Source organism: Nycticebus coucang, chromosome 17 (genome assembly GCF_027406575.1).
Source record: "Nycticebus coucang isolate mNycCou1 chromosome 17, mNycCou1.pri, whole genome shotgun sequence".
Taxonomy (NCBI): domain Eukaryota; kingdom Metazoa; phylum Chordata; class Mammalia; order Primates; family Lorisidae; genus Nycticebus; species Nycticebus coucang.
Window position 1 is genome coordinate 48,072,917 of NC_069796.1, and position 20,500 is coordinate 48,093,416.

Sequence of the window (20,500 nt, forward strand, 5' to 3'; positions counted from 1 at the left end):
ACGAATTTTATCTATTGGCAATCCTAATTGTCTCAGTAACATAATTTTTTACAAAGAACATATGGCCCTAGAAAGAAGCTCCCTGTACTTTCAACAACAAAAGGACAATGATGCCTTCAGGCAAGAAATTCAGGCAGCTTACAGGTAACAGAAAAGGTCAAGAATTAGATTCTGACCTAGCCTTCAGAAGGAAGGCAGCCTTGCTATTCCCAGCACTGTGAAACAATTGATCTAGGTTGCTTTAAGCCACTAAGTTTTTGGCAATTAATATGGTAGTGATAGAAAATTTACAGTTTATATAAAAAGCAAACAAATGTGACTTACTTCCAATCTTGAATGGAATGTATGAATAGCTTGCAAGTTAACATTCTCATGCTCGGTACAGGTGTGGTGGCCTAAACCAGTCATACTAGCACATTGGAAGGCTGAGGGGGTGGATTACTTGAGCTCTTGAGTTTGAGAATAGCCTGAGCAAGAATGAGACCCTTGGCGGTGCCTGTGGCTCAAGGAGTAGGGCGCCGGTCCCATATGCCGGAGGTGGTGGGTTCAAACCCAGCCCCGGCCAAAAAAAAAAAAAAAAAAGAACGAGACCCTTTCTGTACTGAAAATAGATTAGCCGGGCATTGTGGTCAGGATCTATAGACTCAGATACTCAGGACACTGAGGCCACAGGATTGCCGTCCATGAGTTTGGGGAGAAGTATGATTATACCACAACCCTCTACCCAGGGCAACATAATGAGACTGTGTCTTAGTGGGAAAATGAAACAAAACAAAACAAAACAAAGGGGAAAATAAAATTCTCATCCTCACATCCAGAAAAGGAAGTTGAACAAACTGAAAATCAATACATATTCTCATATTGATCAGCAAATTAACTTCATAGGGTATACAGAAAGTGGGATAACTAGAGACATATAAATATGGAGAATTGTATCCTACTGGGGGAGAAGCCACAGCTAAAGTCTCATTGTAACACTAAAGTAAAATTAGCCAATTGCTTTGAACTAAGAGTAGACTAGCTTGAGAAATCAAATTTCCATGGGACAAATCCTGAGAGTAGGGGAAAAATAAAATTTCTTTAGCTTTACCTCCAGGAGAACTGCTATGAGAACCACCAAATTTTTTAGATGAATATTAGAGAAAAATCCTCTAAAACTTCCCATAAGGAGAGAGAAAAACACGGAGAAAGGAAAAACGTGAATTCAGCAATCGCTACTCTTCATTTTTTAGCAAAGAAAGAAAAAGATAAACAGAGCTTGTGATGGTCTCAAGCCATAAAAGACTAAGAACTAATTAAAGGAATATACGATAACTCCCTATAGCCATTTGTGGCTACCGTATCACCATGTCTTCTACAGAACATAGCAGAGTAGAGTTTAGAACAACCACAAGGCTTACACTCCATTTGAGAAAGTGGAGGAAAACTGAAGACAACAGTGGAGAGAAACACAAGTGTGGTAGGATAAAATATAGCTACTAGCTGGATCCAGTGGCTCATGCCTCTAATCCTGGCACTTTGGGACATTAAGGTGGGAGGATTGCTTGAGGTCAGTAGATCTTGAAGTCTTGAGCAAAGTGAGACCCCTTCTTTAATAAAATAGAAAAATCATCTGGGCCTTGTGACAGGCTCCTGTGGTCCCGGGTACTTGGGGAGCTGTGCACTTAAGTCTAAAAGTTTGACTTTGCTGTGAGCTCCAGGGAAATCTAGGTCAGGTTACAGAGTGAGATTCTGTCTCGAAAAATGAAAAGAACAACAACAAAAAATACACTTAAAATTTTAAAAGTAGTGAGACAAAACCAACTTATCATTCATAAGGGAAGCCCAGACAATTATCAGTATACTTCTTGGTAGAAATGTTGGGACCAAGAAAGAGTGGGATGATAGAGATAAACTCAAAGTGCTGACAAAAAAATACTCTGCAAATCAAGATACTATACCTAAAATAACCTATCTTTTAAAAATGAAGGAGTTTTTCCTAGACAAAGTCTGGAAAAGTATTTTGTGCCTTTTAGAAAATACTTAAGAAAATTATTTAAAAACACAAAATAGACATGCCTTTATGGACATGAAAGTGTATATCTCCCTGGTAGAGATAAACATATTGACAAATATAGGTAATGCAGCACTGTAAATTAGTAATTTACAGTGTAAATTACTTAACAGTAACATGAAAATTTAAATAAATAAAACTGTTAATGAATGCTTGAATGAAAAGAAGCAAACATGGGGGGTGGCGCCTGTGGCTCAATTGGTAAGGCGCCGGCCCCATATACCGAGGGTGGCGGGTTCCAACCCGGCCCCGGCTGAACTGCAACCAAAAAATAGCCAGGCGTTGTGGCGGACGCCTGTAGTCCCAGCTACTCGGGAGGCTGAGGCAAGAGAATTGCTTCAGCCCAGGAGTTGGAGGTTGCTGTGAGCTGTGTGATGCCATGGCACTCTACCGAGGGCCATAAAGTGAGACTCTGTCTCTACAAAAAAAAAAAAAAGAAGCAAACATGGACCCTAAAAATACAAAAATGTGTATGTGTGTGGTGGAAATAAATTTTTAGAAGTTTTGCATATGATGGAGGTTAATTTATCAACATATAATAGATGGTTATTAACTAAAAGATATCATACACAAGCCTCAAGGCAACCAAAAGGAATGAACTATAATAGATACACAAAAGATAAAGAAAAAAGGAAGAGAAGAAATCGCTAGAAGAACTTTTTAAATAACAGGAGAAGGTATTAAGTTAGGAAGAGAGGAACAAAAAAAAAAAACTTCAAAACATAAAAAAACAAGAAAATGGAAGTAAAATGTTCTCATCTATCAATAATAACCATAATATAAATGCACTGAATTTTTTCAGTCAAAAAGCATACAGTGTCTATGTAGGGCTTTAAGAAAAATTCATGACACATTTTCTATTAAAGAATCTTTTCTAATTTTAGGAAATAATAGGCTAAATGTAAAGGAATAGGAAAACGATATTTTGTGCAAAAAGGATGCTATATTTATATGAGCAAAGGTAGGCTATATGTCTAAGACTTTCTCTAGAAACAAACCAGGTTATTAAATCATGGTAATTGGGTGGGTAGATATAACAACTATACATATGCAACAAACATCAAAGCACATACATACAAAGTATTGACATATTTGAATATTTGAAAGGAGAAATTGACAGCAACACAATAGCTGTCAATTTACAATAGATACAATGAGATGCTATTTCATGTGCATTAGATAGACTATAATTTTTTTAACGAAAAAAGTTTTTTTAGGAGTCTAGGGAAAATGGAATTTTTTTGTAGTTTTCATGGCAATCTAAAATGTTTCCTCCACTGTGGAAAACAGTTTGATATTTCCTAAAAAAACTAGAATAGAGGTATCATGACGCAGCAATTTCACTCCATTTTGGGTGGCACTTGTGGCTCAGTGGGTAGGGCGCCGGCCCTATATAATGAGGGTGGCAGGTTTAAACCTGGCCCTGGCCAAACTGCAACAAAAAAGGAGCCGGACATTGTGGCCGGTGTCTGTAGTCCCAGCTACTTGGGAGGCTGAGGGAAGAGAATCTCCTAAGCCCAGAAGTTGGAGATGGCTGTGAGTTGTGTGATGCTACAACACTTTAACGAGGGGGATAAAGTAAAACTCTGTCTCTATAAATAAATAAATAAATAAATAAATATTATTCCGATAGGGAAATCTATAGCCAAGATAAGTGAAAATATGTAGTCATTAAGAAACGTACACAGAAATGCTCTTATTCACTTCATAATAACCCATAAGTATAAAAACCTACCTAGATGTCTATCAACTGATGATTGGATAAACAAAAGTAGTATATCCATACAATGGAAATTATTCATTCATAAAAAGAAAAGAAATACTGATATGTGTTACAGTATTTGAAAACATTTTAAACATTGTGTTAATTGGCGGCACATGTGGCTCAGAGAGTAGGGCGCTGGTCCCATATACCAAAGGTGGTGAGTTCGAACCCAGCCCCGTCCAGACTGCAACAAAAAAGTAATCGCGTGTTGTGGCGGGTGTCTGCAGTCTCAGCACTTGGGAGCCTGAGGCAAGGGAACCGCCTAAGCCCAGGAGTTAGAGGTTGCTATGAGCTGTGACACCACAGCACTACCCAGGGCGACAAAGTGAGACTCTCTCTTAAAAAAAAAAAAAAAAAGAAAGAAAGAAAGCAGTCATTCACAGAAGACCACAAACTATACATATGGGTGTATGTGTCCTTTATATTCTCATTCAAATGAAAGTCAGATCTATTTATTTAAAATGTACAGATTAGAAAAATATATAAGGACAGAAAGTAGATTAGTGCTCACCAAGAATGTATAGAGTGGGGAATTGAGAAGTACATAGGAGTTTTTTGAAGTGTGAGAGGTGAGAGAAATTGTCTGTCATTAGATAGTGGTGACAATAGCCCAGTGCTGTGAATATACTCAAGCTATGTAATTGTGTGCTTTAAAATAATGATATTGAATTTTCTAAATTTTATCTCAATTTTTAAAAGACACTATACATTTCTTACCAAATATTCCTTTTTAAATACTGTTAAATTTCCTAGACCTCACCTGCATTACGGTTAAAGTATGGAACTGATATGTATCTAACAAGATTTGTATAAGAACTAAGTTATATAACATAAGAAGCGAGAAGTCAACTCACAGAGTTTCTGTGGAAAATTGTTATGCTAAAGGTAGATTTTCCGTTTATTAATAGTTTCTCACTTCCATCAGTGCACCATATGTCTCTGCAAGACAGTGACAATATTTTCTTTTACTAACCAAATTATTCCTAACATTATACATAGCACATGATGCATAGTAAGGTTTTTGAAGTAATATCTCAAATAAAAGTAAAAAGAATATATGTTTGAATTTGGTAGCCTTAAATGAGTAATATTTTTATATATGCCCTATATAATTCAAGAAACTGTGGAACTGGGTGAATATATGAGGTCTGCCAATTACATTTGTTACCTACCCCACTGATGAATATTACTAGTGTCATCTCTCAAGTACTCTCCTTGGGAAGCTATGCACTGACTCCAGCTGCCAGCTCACCATTCAAAGCACTCTTCAGCAGTGAGGTAAGTAGCCCTTTGTCTAGGATGAGTTCCCTAACTTAATTGTCCAACCTCATTTTTTTTTTAATGTGACTTTAAAAATGTACATTCTGAAAGGATGCTTTCATTCAGAATTAATACTAGAGATGTAAATGAATAAGTAGCTCACATATAGATCATTTTTTTTTTTTTTGCAGTTTTTGTTCTGGGCCAGGTTTGAACCCACCACCTCCAGTATATGGGGCCAGTACCCTACTCCTTGAGCCACAGGCACTGCCAAATCAATCTTTTAAATGTGAAAATTTCTACTGAAAAGGAAAGAGGAAGTGATATGGTATATCTGGCAGACTGATAGTTATTTTCCAGTCTTCAGTCTACATTTCTGCCCTTACAATTAAGCTTTACATGAACATTGCCCACCCACATAAGGCCTGGTTCTTGCTACTTGAGAGGTGGATAAGAATGGAGACACATCAGACTTGGACCAAACTAGACTATCCTAGGCTAAGCAAGGCAAACAGAGTTGCCTGACAAATGAAGATCATGTTCTCTCTCTACTGATTTATAAAAGGGGAAAATTACATTATTTGCTTCCCCCACATCTAGAAATCTTATACTATTTTTGAACAGACTCTGAAAGTGCTTTTAATTTTCAACATGTCCTACATCTTAGAATATAAGTCCATGTTGTCTAACAATCAGGATCATGAGATCTTTCCAATAAGATTGACCTGGGATACTTGAATTTAAGATCCCAGATACCCCTCCTAGAGGTTCTGATTCCTTAGAAAAAAAGGAACAAAAAGATATTGATTACCTTCAAGTTGCGTATTATTTTGTCATCTTTGAAAATGTTTCTTTGTAGTTACCAAAAGTATTTGTGTATACTAATACACTATGAAATCAAAGAAAGAAAAGACATTTTAATAAAGATAACATCATTTAAAACTTTATTGAGTAAAATCATGTTTTATGTTTATAAATTACATCAGGCTTTAAATTATCAAATATGCAATCACTTTAGTTTTCAAACTGCCATTAGGTGATTGAACACAGAGAATAAAAATTATTTCATCACAGGTTCCTAGCATGAGAAAGAGTCTTCAACATCTCATGTACCACAGAGGGCCTCATCTGGTCACTGAGGAATTGAAGGCCTTGATTGTGAAGACATGAGTTGGTTGTAGAATTCGCCATAAAATAGAGTTATGTTAAAAGCCATCAGCATGTGTAGCTCCAATAAAAACTCAGCATGTACCATAATGATCAAAGTCAACTGCGTATGGATAATTGCTGTAAATGAACAATAGAAAAGGAAGAAGAAATTATTGAAAGAACATTTTTTAATTCCCCAAGAATTACAGAAAATCCTTGTCAATGAGGAAGATTTGAACATGGACAGTTTGGAGAATCTGTGCTCCATTTATTTCTACAAGCAGCTGGGTCCTGCCTGTCTGTCAGCCTGATACAAGTTCTCTCAACATCTGGGGCTACCTGACTTTTTCTACATGCCTAGTTCTGCTTCAGGCTTGGAACCTGACTAGACCCAAGACAGGAGTGGATTAGAAATTATTTAAGCTGTCCTTTAGAAGCAAAAGACAACTTTGGGATTGAATGTGCAAAGATTTCATGAGTGGAAATATCTGTGAGCATAAATGTGGAAGGAGGTAGAAACGTAGCTGAATCTTTAGACTGTCAATGTCTTCAGAGTGAAGGAGACAGGCTGGTTAGACTGGGTGGAAGTGTCCTAGATTGCCCCACACTCTAGGGAATGTTTGGAGGCTGTTCTGAGTCCTGGAAATAAAGTGGATTGTAAAGGGGTTTCTTGTAGATGTAATCTATTGTGGTAAATGTTAGAGCTCTGTAGTTATATTTCTTGCTCAATTACACACCCTGTAGGTTGGGAGTACATCATGGAGATTATCATTCAGCATCTCAGATTTAGATTATATTATATTGGTCACTAGTTGGAGATTAATAATTTATAAAAATTGAATTGAGTTAAATTTATTAATACATTTGCAGAATATCTAGTAGAGATATTCAGAAAGTCGAATGCAAAACTATTTTTTAAAATGAGAATTTCAGGATAAGGAGCAAATGCATTCCTATGACTGTTAGAGTGCTCACATGTTATTTTCTATGTAGATTGTGCCTGGGTCATCAGAAACATGAGTTTTCCTATCATTTTGTGATGTTTTCTTCACACTGTGAAAGAGCTGATATGTAATATTGTGGACTTAAAACTTATCTTTGCAGTACAAACATCTACTGTGATACAGTGTGCCATCCATTGCACACACTGGATCCCATTCCTTGCCACATATATCATCTGCATATGCCTCACAGCGTGGCTGTTAAACAAAAGGAAAACACACACAGCTTACTAGTTAATGAGCTTTTTGAATAAAATCGTGGTATGCCATACCATACATCAAAATGAACTAAATATATTCTATATTGAGGTTTAAAAATAAACATGGAAGTGGGTAAAGAGACTTGCAGGGTATCAATCTGACAAAGGGTTAACTAGAATCTCCAAAGAACTCAAGTTAATCAACAGAAAAAGAGTAAACAAACCCATCTGCTTCTGCCCAAGGGATATGAGATGAACCTTCTCTGACAAAGACAGATGAATGGCTAACAAACATTTGAAAAATGCTCATCATCCCTGAATCATCTGAGAAGTGCAAATCAAAATCACCATTACATATCACCTAACCACAGTGACAACAGCCCATATCACAAAGTCCCAAAGTTCCAAAAGCTGGCATGGATGTGGAAGGGAACACTTCTGCACTGCTGCTGGGACTGTAAACTAATGCAACTTCTTTGGAAGAAAGTATGAAGAATCCTTAAAGAATTCAAATTAGAACTCCTATTTGATGGCTTCCACCCAGAAGTAAAAAAAAAAAAAAAAAAAAAAATTATCATAAGGACATTTGCATAGATTGTTTATCACAACTCAATTTACAATTGCCAAAATGTGGAAACAATCTAAATGCCCACCAACCCAGGAATGGATCAACAAGCTGTGGAATATGTATACCATGGAATGCTATTCAGCCATTAAAAACATGGAGACTTGGGCGGCGCCTGTGGCTCAGTGAGCAGGGCGCCGGCCCCATATACTGAGGGTGGCGGGTTCATACCCGGCCCCGGCCAAACTGCAACAAAAAAATAGCCGGGCGTTGTGGCGGGCGCCTGTGGTCCCAGCTACTCGGGAGGCTGAGGCAGGAGAATCGCCTAAGCCCAGGAGTTGGAGGTTGCTGTGAGCTGTGTGACGCCACGGCACTCTACCGAGGGCAATAAAGTGAAACTCTGTCTCTACAAAAAAATACATAAAAATAAATAAATAAATAAATAAAAAATGGAGACTTTACATCTTTGTTATTAACCCAGATGCAGGTGAAACACATTCTTCTTAGTAAAGCATCACAAGAATGGATTCAAATCCAATATACTCAATTGTAACATGAATGCAATAGATGAACTAATTAAAGAGGAGGGGGTAGGGGAAAGAGGAATTGGGGAGAATAATGGTGGGTTTTGGTGTATAGCACTTCTTGGAGGCAGAACACAATTTCAAGAGGGTATTTACCTAAGAACCTCAATCAGTGTAAACTAATTCTGTGTATCCTCAATGAATTCCAATCAAAAAAAAAAAAATTCAGGGACCCACATGCCTCTTAAAACATGAAATATTAACAGTTCATTTTTATACACCCAATATAATTTTTTAAAAACCTTGGAATTATCTTTCTAATTTAGCCACCCTGCTCCCACTACTTACACTCAGTTCAAATCTCTTCTATGATTTTATACCATAAGAAATTATAAAATTGGATTTTTTATTTATTCCACCCCTTGTCTTTCTCAATAAGTTCATTACATATGCAACCATTATACATGTTTGCACATGTGTATATAACTGCATATAGATATAACTATACATATAATTTGTTTAGTATTGGCCATTGTCAGCAATCTACATAAATACACAATACTTTGTATATTATTCCATGATCTACTTTTTTTGTTGTTGTTGTTGAGACAGGGTCCCACCCTATGCCCCTGAGCAGAGTGCAGTGGGCGTGGTAGCTCACCGCAACCTCAGACTCGGGCTGCGGGCACCCCGCTGCCTCCGAAAGCCGCTGGGATTACAGGCGCTCGCCACGGCGGCCGGTTGGGTTTTTCCATTTTTTTCATGAATCGGGGTCTCACTGTCGCTCAGGCGAGTCACGAACTCCTGAGCTCAAGGGATTCTCCCTCCTCAGCCTCCCACAGTGCTGGGATTACAGGCGTGAGCCACCGCACCCGGCTTTACTTTTTAAATGTTTGGTGGCCTTTATCTATTCAGATATTTAGAATTATACTTCATTTTCTTCACCTACGTGTAATATTCCACTATGTGACTACTTGAGAGTTATTATTTTATGTATATTTAAGTGTATATTTAGGTTTATTGTTCGTAATCCTCTGGGTTCAATAGGATGAATAGATCTACTTTTTATTTTTTGAGACAGAGTCTGACCATGACACCTCGTTATAGTGCTGTGGCGTCACAGCTCACAGCAACTTCAAACTCTTGGGCTCAAACGATTCTTTTGTCTCAGCCTCCCGAATAGCTGGCACTATAGGTGAGTGCCACAAGGCACATCTATTTTTAGAGATGGGATATCACTCTTGCTGAAGCTGGTCTAGAACATGTGAGCTCAGGCAATCCCTCTACCTCGGCCACCCAGAGTGATGGGATTGTGGCAGTGAGCCACGGCCCTGCCCCTCTATTCCTTAAATACCCTTTAATGGAGACTAGATGTTCATGTACAATAAGGCTTATGCCCAGTAATGGAATTTTTAAATAATAGGATAATTTTTACCTTGTCTCTAATACTAAGTAGTTTTATATGGCTGACAAGATTTTATTTCTTCACCTTAGTGGAAGAAGGGTTAGTTATTTTGTTTTTGCTTTTGCTTTTCAAAGGATCATTCTGTTGCATCTGTTATTTGGTAAAATTCCTGTTAAAATTAAATATAAACCTGAGGAAAGTCTCTTTTCTCTAATTTCCAAGTTAATCAGTATTAAACTTACTGGACAACGAAATTCTACTTCAGGTCCATAAATAGATTCTGCAACCAACACACAAAAGAACAATTAAAAATAAGAGGAACAAGAGGGGAGAAAAGCAGAGTTTCTGCTGAGAAGTGCTCACATACTGTTTAACAGAAGAAGTCTATGCCAAGTGCTTTCTGATGATCCTGCAGATAATGAGCCTTTTGTGGCCATATGAAAACAACAAATAAAAACACTTAAAATCTGGAAATATTTTATAATTTCCATATTGATATCACATGTCACAAATAATCTTACATATTGTTGAATAATCGCCATAACCTTTCTTTGAAGATATCATAGTGGATTTTTTTTCTTCAATTTTATAGATGAGACACCTGTCAGAGAAGACAATACCTTGCATAAAGCCACTTCAGAGGCCTTGCATATTGCAAAAACATGAAGAAATTAATGAGGACTCAATTAATCAGTACTCAGCTCTAATATCAAGGATCTATTCAATACTGTCCAGCTATTTTTTTTTTTTTTTGTAGAGACAGAGTCTCACGGTACCGCCCTCAGGTAGAGTGCCGTGGCGTCACACGGCTCACAGCAACCTCTAACTCTTGGGCTTACGCGATTCTCTTGCCTCAGCCTCCCGAGCAGCTGGGACTACAGGCGCCCGCCACAATGCCCGGCTATTTTTTGGTTGCAGTTTGGCCGGGGCTGGGTTTGAACCTGCCACCCTCGGCATATGGGGCCGGCGCCCTACTCACTGAGCCACAGGCGCCGCCCTACTGTCCAGCTATTTAATTCAGAAATTCATGAACTACACTAAGCTTGAAGAAAAAACTTTTCAGCAGAAGGATCAGTGGGTCCTCTCCTTACTCAAAGCCTTAACTTTAACGGACTCAGAGCTGAAAATACTACACGGTCAAGGAATACCAGATGCTTTCTCATCTTAGGAATTTAACAACCATGGAATGAGACCCCCCCCCAATAAAAATAATTAGCAAATATCTCTAGTTACAGACAAACAAAAACCTAAGGTCCACTGCCCATTCTAAGCATCATTCAGTCTCCTCTTCTCTAGAACGTAGAATTATGAAAAAGCAATTCCCTAATGGATCATTAAAATGACATTTGTAACATGCCAGTCTCTTTTTGCTACTTTTAAGGATTACGAACCCAACAAAACCAATCCCTCTATTCCCAGACTAAAGTAGTTGGTATGTGCATTTTCCAAGTTATGTGAAATGCTTCACCCATGACTAAAAGATTTACTCACCACAATAAAGAGGAAATGCCAAAGCAATGATGAAAATAACTTTGGTCCATGATGACAAAAAAGGCATTTTATCAACTCTGTGGAAGAAACTTCTAGGAATATTTATAATACATGGCACAGAGACAATTGCCCATTTCCAAACACAAGTTTCTTTTCTTTTTTTTCTTTAATGTAGAAGGTTAGAACAGTTCTTTTTCTTTAAGAAATTTGTGTTGTACACCTGGAGTCCCAAACACAAGTGTCTTACAGGAAAAGAACTTTTCTAACCTCCTAGGTTCCTAATCATAATGGATTCTTCCCTTTTTCCATTCCCTTAGTACCAACAACACATGACAGGTGAACAGAAGGCCTTCAAGTGACTTGAGAGAAACCCCTGAATAAGACTTCCTTGCACATTTGACAACCTGTTTATCCTCCAAACCCTATAGGGTAGCCGAAAAGGGGTTTAGCTGCATTGAAGGAAATATTCACATTGGAATCTTAGTTATTCCTCCAAAAATAGAGAGGATTCTTTCAGGAAGAAAGGACCTGGAGCAGCACTCACAGCAATTCTACACATACCAGTGATGCCTCCTGAGGGTACTCACCTCACCTACCTGAGACAAGGAGAATGGAGACTGAGGCCACTAATTTAGGAAATTGTGTCTATTATGTTTATCTTTCCTTCTTGGTCACTTCTATCCAGCTAAATAATTTCTTTTTTTTTTAGTGAGTGAAACAAATGGCCCATGGCAGATAAGATACAAGTCCTTGTCTGTTCTGCCTGGAGGCTGCAAAGCAGCTCAAGAGACATACCTCACATATTTCTCAGCAGATCTCCCCTCAGCAAGGGGTCTGGGAGGATGTGATGTGCTGTACCCAGTGTGGGCAGGGGAGAGAGAGGACAATTACAGTGCATGGTGATCCTCAGATGGAGATATGAAAATTTACCAAGCTGTTGAATTGGAAAAGATAAGAGAATAAAAGAAAAAAATGAATTTGGGGAATTATAACTAGAAATAGACTTAGGCCTTTAGTATTTTGCAACATTAGAAACACATCTGACTTTAGTAAAACACAATAGGACTGAAGTACAAATTCAAAACCATGACTGGACATTGGCTGGAAACATTTAACCCATGTTCGGTTCCCCAGCCAAATTTGTGAATTGTTTCTATAGGAGACCTGAACAAAGATGTGCTTGAAAAGCTCCTGGATGAGTTTCAAGGCACCTAGCTTGGGAACTCAGGATAGGGAGAGGGTGTGAACAGTAGAAATAAGGGAAAGAGAATGCTCAGGGATGAAATCATGGAGATCATGATTTTAGATGATGCCCTAAATTACATGACAATAATTTGATCTATACCTCAGAGTTAATTGGGAGATACTGCAAGATGTAAAGTAGGGATTTTATTTTAATTTTCACTTTAATTTTAACAGTTCGATTTATGAAAAAGGCCTAAGGAGTTCAAAGTCCTGAGTTCAATATCCTCAGTTCTATCCATAGTATTGCTGATATTTCATTTTCAATACTTCCTTCTTGGCGTTATTCCATAATCTTAGGATCCAGGTATGAACCTGGGTGATAGATGTCTATGGATGTTAAATCAGCTGACTACACCTATGACATTCATTCTTTCTTCAAGAGGGCCTTCAAAGGCCAGTTCATTGACACTTCGAAAGGTTGTAGTTGGTCTGCCAGGTCTCAAAGCAAGTTGGGTTTTCAAGCCCACAGCAATTTAGAAATACATTGCTTTTTGTTAGCTGAAAATGCTTTTGTTGCAAGTTCATCATAAGTTCAGCAAAAACCTATTACTATGTTGTAGGGCTTTATTTTGCATATGGATATGGTTATTGCCTTCTAAAGTTAACGTTAACACACAAGAATAAATAAAAGAATTAAAATTTGTTGTGTAGACACAGAATTAATTTTACCATCAATATTTTGGGTAAAAATGTGTGCATTATACATGGCAAAATATGGCAACTACTTGAGACTTTGAGTTGCTTCCCAGAAATGATGGCCTGGAACTCCTGGCCAATCCTTAGCCTCCCAAAGTCCTGGCACTATAGGTCTGAGCCACCAGACCTGTCCAGAAATGATGTATTTTCCACAAGACAAAGAAGGTGAGATTCTGAAGGTCCCAGAGTAGACTTGCTGATGCGAAGCTGCACCAATGCCCATGACTGCCCCCAATCCTTGTAGCCATGTGACAAACACTGTGACCAGCCCCAAGGCAGGCCCCTCCTTTAAATTCCCATGACCTCCTTTAGTTCTAGGGAAAAGGATTTGAAGTTACTTCCCCTTTCTCCCAGCAAGACATCTGTTATATCAAAAATTCTATTATTTCAGAAGAAAGCAATATGGAGGATTAGAGACAGATCTTTTGCAGCCCCACATGGTAAGATATGCAAGAAAGGAGTCCAGCTACCTCAGGGAGAGGAGCCATGCCAAGAAACATAACTTTAGGGTCACAGGGAGGCAGTAGGAACCAGGCAGGAGGTTGGAAGCAGTGGAAAATCGGCACAAGCACAAGTACTTACATGCTACCAGAGGAGAACCGGTTCAGCATTTTTCAGACAGAGACGGCCTGCCCTGAAACTCTTCTTTCTTTCTTTTTTTCTTTTTTGGACCTGACCACTTGGTGGAATTTACCTCAGGAGTTGGGAGAACTTGGGTGAGTAAGCAAGTGATCTCGAACAGCACCTAGGAGCCAGGACTGAGCCACCAGGCAGAGCAGCTGCTGGCCAGGTACAGCCTTTGTGGGAGAACTGCTTTTCAGGATCAGTCCACAGGATCCTAGTGAAAGGTCAGTTCAGGCACACTGGTAAGCTGGGATGCCACTTAAGGGAAGACTTGAGCGACACATACTTTCCTGAAAAAGCCACTGCATGGCCAAGGAACACAGTTTGGAAAGTTCGAAGTGTGTCTATTAAGCAGGCTGATGAGTACTTCTGGCTCCCAACCCCTCAGAGACTGAGGGCAAAAAATCAGGAAGATGGCACCAGGTTTAGGCAAGATAGAGGCTTCCAGGCCCCATTGTATCAGTTGTATCAGCATTGAATTTAGATCTCATACCACAGAATGTCACCTGTTGTCCAGGCAATTTATGGCACTATATATATTTTTTCTCCTTTGAATAATCTATTTTCATCAACGTTTTCCCCCTAGATTTTTCTTTTGCTTTCCATTTTTATAATAATAGTTTTTCATTGTTTCCTTCCTCAATAGTAACAGCTCCATTTCTGCTAGGTTTTCTGTTCCTATTATTCTCATATTTTATACAATTTTATCCCTTAAGGTTTTTTGTTAATTTGTTTTGTTTTGTTTTGTTTTATAGTATTTTTATTTTTCCATTTTTCCAAGTAAAAATGGAAAGGGCTCCATTTTTACTTTTTTAATAACAAGGGCTCCATTTTGGTTACAGTTTTCCTATCCACTTTATTCTTTCATTCCTTTCTATTTCTCTCCTTTTCTCTCTCTTTTTGTAAATATTTTCCACATTTTCTTTCCTTTTCTTTCTTTTTTTCTAAGCCAGAATCTCAAGCTGTCACCCTGGGTAGAGTGCCATGGCATCACATCTCACAACAACCTGAACTCCTGGGCTTAGCAATTATCTTGCCTCAGTCACCCAAGTAGCTGGGACGATAGGGACACAACACATTTCCCAGCTATTTTTTTTGTTGTGGTTGCTGTTGTCATGGTTGTTTTCAGCTGGCCCGGGCCAGGTTCAAACCACCACTCTTAGTGTATGTGGCCAACACCCTACCCATTGAGCTATAGGTGCCACTGATTTCCCAAATTTTCTTATCTTCCTCACATGAATTTCTCAAATAACAACTAAGATATACCTTTCTTTCCTTACACCTTATTTAATTTTATTATTCGCTTTATATACTTTTATCATTATTATTATTATTTCTGTTTTCTGATCTGTTTTATTCATTGTCAATTTGTATTCCACTTATGGAATCACACCTCACTTTGAGTCCTGGGATGGGGTGCCACAGCATTGGCCTGGCTCAAGAATACATGTTGGAGAGTGTCCTTCTAGCATTGACCTTTAGAAGCATTCTAATGGTAGTTCCCCACAGTGACAAACTACTGGTTTTTGTTTCTGTTTCCTTCTTACGGGGTCCTGTTTCTTCTCAAACTGGTAAAGAGCTCCTACCCTCAAGGGACCCACCCAAACCAGCGCCCAGAAGCTGGAAATTGTGGCTTTGCCGAGACACATCTGATGAACCTGTCCAAAGTGAAGTCAAAAGAGAAAATTCTACAAGCAGGCAGGAATAAGCACCAATTGACTTACAGGGACAGAGGCATCAGGGTGACAGGGGATGTCTCAGCTGAAACTTTTCAAGCCAGAAGAGAATGTCATCTACCTTTAAGTTTTTATTTAAAAAAATGCAATTTTCAACCTAGAATTATATGTCTTGGTAAGCTAAGTTTTGAAATAGATGGAGAAGTCAAATCATTTAATAATATGCAAACATTGAAGAAGTTGCCACAAACATTCAGCTCTACAGAAAATACATAGACCTATTCTCTACACTGATCATCACAAAGGACCACCAGCAAACGAAACATCCAGACACCAAAATGCAAAACTGAGCTTCAACAATGACATAAGAGGTAAACTAAGCAATGGACTTTCACAAAATGAAATGAATGGTACCCCACCACACTTACCAATTCTCTCAAGAGATGTTAATGTCTTGAATTCCCCAATGATGATGCCCAGGCTGGCTGATTAGATAAAAAAGCCCAAGCCAACCATATGATGCCTACAGGAAACACATGTATCTTTGAAGGACAAAGCAAGGCTCTGGGTGAAGGGATGGAAAACAATATTTGGCAAATGGAAATCAGAAGAAAGGAAGGATCACAATCTAATTTTCAAATATACATAGATGTAAAACAACTAAAGTCAAAAAAGACAAAGATGAGTGCTTCATATTGGTCAAGGGAATAATATATCCAGAGGACATTTCAATTCCAAATATTTATGCACCTAACACAAATGCTTCCAGAATTACGAAATAGACCTTAATAGGGTCCAAACAACATGATAACCTCAACACCATAATTGTAGGGGACTTTAATATTCCTCTTACAGAGCTTGACAGATCATCTAATCAGAAACTAAATAAAGATACAAGGGACTTAAATGTGACACTAGAACAACTGTGCTTAAAAGAAATATAGAACTTGCCATCCCAAAGTAAAGGTATATGTAGTCTTTTCGTCATACCACCAAACATTTTCCAAAATAGATCACATCTTAGCATACAAATCAAACATCAACAAGAAGTTTTTCCAACAAGATCATAAGAACTGAAACTATACTTTATATCTTTTCAGACCACAAGGCAATAAAGATGGAACTCAACTCCAACAAAGTTTTCATCCCTGCATAAAGGCGTGGAAACTAAACAACCTCATCCTGTGTGACAGTTGGGTCAAGGAAGATACAAATGGGTCTTCCCATTTGGGAAGGAAATCATTAACTTCTGTTAACTTAACAACAATGACGAAAAAGCTACCAAATCTGTGGGACACTGCAAACTCCGTCCTAAAAGGGAAATTTATTGTATTAGATCCCCACATCCAAAAAACAGAAAGAGAGCATATCGACAATGTAATGGATCATCTTCAAGAAATGGAAAGAGAGAAAAACCCTTTCTGAATCCTAGAACAAGAAAAGAGAAAACTAAAGTAAAATCAGAAATTAAAGAATTTGAAATGCAAAAGAATTATTCAGAAAATTAATAAAACAGAAAGTTGGTTCTTCAAAAAGGTGAACAAAGTTGATAAATGTGGCCATATTTGCTAGAAATAAAAAATTAACATACTTTATACCCTCAATCAGAAATGAAAAGGGGGAAATAACAACTAATACCATTGAAATACAAGAGATTCTTCTACTACAAAAATTCTATGCCCATAAATTTGACAATGTGGAGGAAATAAACCAATAACTGGGATCAAAACATCTCCCTAGACTTCACCAAGAAGAAAAGACCAATATCAAGCACTGACAGTGAAGTAAGAATGAAAAAGCCTCCAACAATAAAAAGCCAAGGAACAGAAGTCTTCACACCAAAGTTCTATCACACCTTCAAAGGTGAGATACCTATACTGGAGCACCTTTCCTAAAACATTGCAAAAGAAGGAGCTTTTCCCAACATGTTCTATGAAGCAAACATCACCCTGACTCCAAAACCAGGAAAGAACCCATCTAAGAAGGAAAGCAATTTCACTAATGAATATCGATGCAAAAATACTCAACAAAATCTGAGCTAATAGATTACAGCTACCCATTAATAAAATTATACATCACAATCAAGTAGGCTTCATCCAAGGGACACAAGGCTAGTTTAACATCATAAATTGATCAAGGTAATTCACCATATCAACAAAAGCAAAAGCAAAGACCATAATATCCTGTAAATAGATACAGAAAAAGAATTTGACAGAGGCGGCACCTATGGCTCAGTTAGCAGGATGCCAGCCTAACATGCCAAGGGTGGAAGGTCCAAACCCAGCCTCAGAAAACTGCAACAAGAAGATCTACCTGGGCATTGTGGCAGGTGCCTGCAGTCCCAGCTACTCAGGATGCTGAGGCAAGAGATTTGCCTGAGCCCAAGAGCTACAGGTTGCTGTGAGCTGTGACACCATGGCACTCTACTGATGGCAATAAAACAAGACTTTGTATCATTAAAAAAAAAAAAAAGTAGGGCAGCGCCTGTGGCTCAGTGAGTAGGGTGCCAGCCCCATATGCCGAGGGTAGTGGGTTCAAACCCAGCCCCGGCCAAACTGCAACAAAAAAATAGCCGGGCATTGTGGCGGGCGCCTGTAGTCCCAGCTGCTCAGGAGGCTGAGGCAGGAGAATCGCGTAAGCCCAAGAGTTAGAGGTTGCTGTGATGCCGTGTGAGGGCAGTACAGTGAGACTCTGTCTCTACAAAAAAAAAAAAAAAAAAGTAAAGAAAGAAAAAGCATTTGACAAAATTCAGCATCCTTTTTGAACGAGGACACTTAAGAAAATAGGCATAGGTGCCATATTTCTTAAGCTGATTGAAGCCATCTATGACAAACCCATAGCTAATGTCATACTGAATGAAGTAAAACTGAAAGCTTTTCCACTTACAACTGGAACCAGACAAGAATGTCCAATATCGGGGGGGAAAAGTAGGCTGACTAGAGGCAACTTTCACCAGAGGCTCCTGACTAGGAGGAGAGATTCTAGGCAGATTTGGTCTCTGAAAATGAATGAGGGCAGCTGAGATAGAAAAGAAGATAGACAAATACACATTCTCTCAACTGTGGCAACCTGTGACTCCAAGAAAGAGGCTCCTAGGGAACAAGTTCCAGGTACTGGTACAAAGCCCATCACCATTAGGACAAGATACCCCTCTTGCAAGTGGGAGGCTCTCCGAAGGCTCTCAGCAAGTGAGCAGGGAACAAAAAACCTCTCATTCTTCCCCATGAGTAAGAACCACTAGGTAGTGGGACTCCTCCTCCAGAGAGGTCCCACTTATGAGCCTAGGTATTATCTTGTCCAGCATAAAACTGAACAAATACCATCAGCAAAATTTGTCTCAGTCCATCCTTGCTCCTCATTTGTCTGGTGATCTGAAAGTATACATACTGCAGAGCCCAGAGTGCATGGCTATTCCTTAGGAGATCTGGATATTGCATGGATACCAGCATAGAAACAGTGACTCAAGTCATGGCAGGGGGATATGGGAAGAGAGGAACATTTGGGAGAAAGAAATGGGCATATCATTGCACTGCGGGTTGCAGCACTGACACCTGTTCGGACTTTCAATGGCGGATATGCTGACGCTGAGCTTGGACATACAAGAATGGAGGTTCTGATGCCTTTGTCCTGCTTGTGACCAGTGATGTAGCCTGAATTGGTGGTACACTGGAGGGGACCAGGCTCCATCCCCTTGTGTATGCGGATTGGAACTTTCTGTGGATTTCTACTCTCAGGTGATGAGACACTGGTGGAACTCTCCCTATTGAGCAGTGATTGTAGAATCTGGGCCAAACTGTTTAGAACTCTAGACCTGGGTTATCCACCCAGGGTCACTCCAAAGTTGAGAAGAGGTTGTTTTGAAGTGGGAAATAACTGAATCTCCTTCATCAGCTGTAGCTGGTGGGGGCAGGGCAACACAGTTCCTTGTATCTCTCCACAGATGATATTCCAGCCTATTACCTCAATTGCTTAGGATTGCTTAGAGGTGGCTGAATTCAGGACAGAGCCAGCTTGCACTCTCTTATTTAGCAGTTCTTCCGAGTCTCCAGCTACAGCTCTGAAAGGGACCTTTGTAAGGCTGTGGAGGAAAATGCACAGATGTAAGTCCCTGATTGTTGATTAAAGTGTATTAATTCTACTTCCAGGTACCCACAATCCCATCTGACCCTACCACTTTTAATAGCCAAATTTCAGAAAATACTCAGGAGGCAGAATCAGCAGAGGAACTCTGGCAACATGAATAATCAGAGTAGATCAACTCCCCAAGGAATGACAAACAAGAAAAAACAGATGATATCATTCATAGAAAAATGGCTGAAATGTCAGAAATAGAATTCAGAATTTGGATGAAAAATAAAATTATTAAAATGGAGAAAAAATGGAAATAGAAATACAAAGAGTAGTTCAAAAGTTTTTCAAGAAGTCAATGAATTCAAAGACAAAATTACCAAGGATATCGACATAATGGAAAAGAGAAATAGCAGAGCTCCATGAAACGAGAAAGTTATTAGAGGAGTTTCATAATACAGTAGAATTCCTCAGTAATATAGTGGAACAGGCAGAAGAAAGGATCTCTGAAATTAAAGAGAAAGCATTTAAACACACCCAAATGTCCAAATACACAGAAAAGTAGAGAGGAAAAATAAATAATTCTGGGAAAGTTGTGGGACCACTTCAAAAGATCAGACATTCATCATATAGGAATTCCTGAAGGAGAAGGCAATGGTCCAAAAGACACAGATGCTCTACTCCCAGATATAAGGGAGGAGAATTTCCCAAGTATGGCAAGAGATACAGAAATTCAGATACTAGACAGTTTCAGAACACCAGCAAGACTCAATCCAAA